The sequence below is a fragment of the Pseudorca crassidens genome, chromosome 7 (assembly GCF_039906515.1).
Source record: "Pseudorca crassidens isolate mPseCra1 chromosome 7, mPseCra1.hap1, whole genome shotgun sequence".
Classification (NCBI taxonomy): domain Eukaryota; kingdom Metazoa; phylum Chordata; class Mammalia; order Artiodactyla; family Delphinidae; genus Pseudorca; species Pseudorca crassidens.
Genome location: NC_090302.1, coordinates 97,377,979 through 97,379,583, shown reverse-complemented (window position 1 = coordinate 97,379,583; position 1,605 = coordinate 97,377,979).

The following is a 1,605-nucleotide window of genomic DNA, read 5'->3' as shown; positions in this document are numbered from 1 at the left end:
AAAACAAACTTACGGTTACCAAAGGGGAGATGCTGGGGGGAGGGATAAATCAGGAGCTTGGGATTAACATACACACACTACTATATTTAAGGTAGATAACCAACAAGGACCTACTGTATAGCACAGGGAGCTCTACTCTGTATTCTGTGATCACCTATATGATAAAAGAATCTGAAAAATAATGAATATATGTATATGTATAACTGAATCACTTTGCTGTACACCTGAAATAACACAACATTGTAAATCAACTACACTCCAATAAAATTAAAAAAAAAAAGAGATGGGGTTCCCTTGTAAATTTGTTGCTGTTTCATAGGAAGCCAGCTCAAATGCCAGATATCAAAATTTGAAAGGCTTGACTGAACTCCAGATAAAAAGCACTAAATAATTTTAAGAAGAGAGGGCTACATTCAGAGCAATTTTAGGGGAGTAATTCTCATACTAAGCTTACTGGTGGGTGATTTTTGGCCTAGGAATTGGAGAGATATTTCTGCTACAGACAGAAGTGGACAGTGGCATACAACTGTGACATACTAAGGTATTTTAGTCTTCAGAAGTAAAAAGTCACAATTTATTTTAAAATATTTACTGCATACCGATATGATCCATACACTTTTCTAGGCAAAAGGGATATAGCAATGAAGAAAACATACAAAGTCTCTGTCTTCATGGCCTTACTTTTTAGAGACTGGAGAACAAAATAAATAACATATTATTTCTAGGATCATAGAGTGTTAAGCAAATTAGAAAATATACAGCTAGTTATAAGCCTAGTAAGGAGTAGTATGGATGGTATTTTTGGATAGAGAGGTAAAAATTCTAGCTGAGGAGGGTTTCTTTGAGGAAAAATCATGGGGAGGGTACCTGGGGAACATATTACAGAGGAAGAGCAGAGAGCTTTGTGTAAGAGGATGACTCCCCGTGTTGTACAATTCCATAATCCCACGCTGCATTGAAGCCAAACGGCAACACATTTCACAGTGAAATTTTCCTGTGGGATTAAAAAAAATCATTGTGTCTTATCATTTGAGCTAGATGTATTAAATATCTCTTTCTTTAAAAAAAAATGGCAAACAACCATTTTGTGATGATTCTTATTTTAAATAATAAACTAAGCGAGAGTACAATCATTCATCTTCCTGCCATAGGGACTTAACCACTGTTGATATTTTGACATATTTTCATATGAATTTCATATGAAAATACACATGTACTTTTAAAATCACATAAGTAACATATTAAAGTGTCATATTAAAAATTAATATATTGCAAATAAACCCATGGCTCTTTTGTCCACCGTAATTCCAACTTCTTCCCTCCCAGAGGCAAATCATTATTATGAAGTTGGTGTCTGTGCATCCAGCCTTTTTCCAAAATATACATGCATGTACACACACATGCACACAGCAGTATCATTTTATGTGTGTTTTGCATAAGTGGTAATGCACTATTTACCTCATTCTACAGCTTTCTTCTTCTTTTTTTTTTTTTTTTGCTGTACGCGGGCCTCTCACTGTTGTGGCCTCTCCCGCTGCGGAGCACAGGCTCCGGACGCGCAGGCTCAGCGGCCATGGCTCACGGGCCCAGCTGCTCCGCGGCATG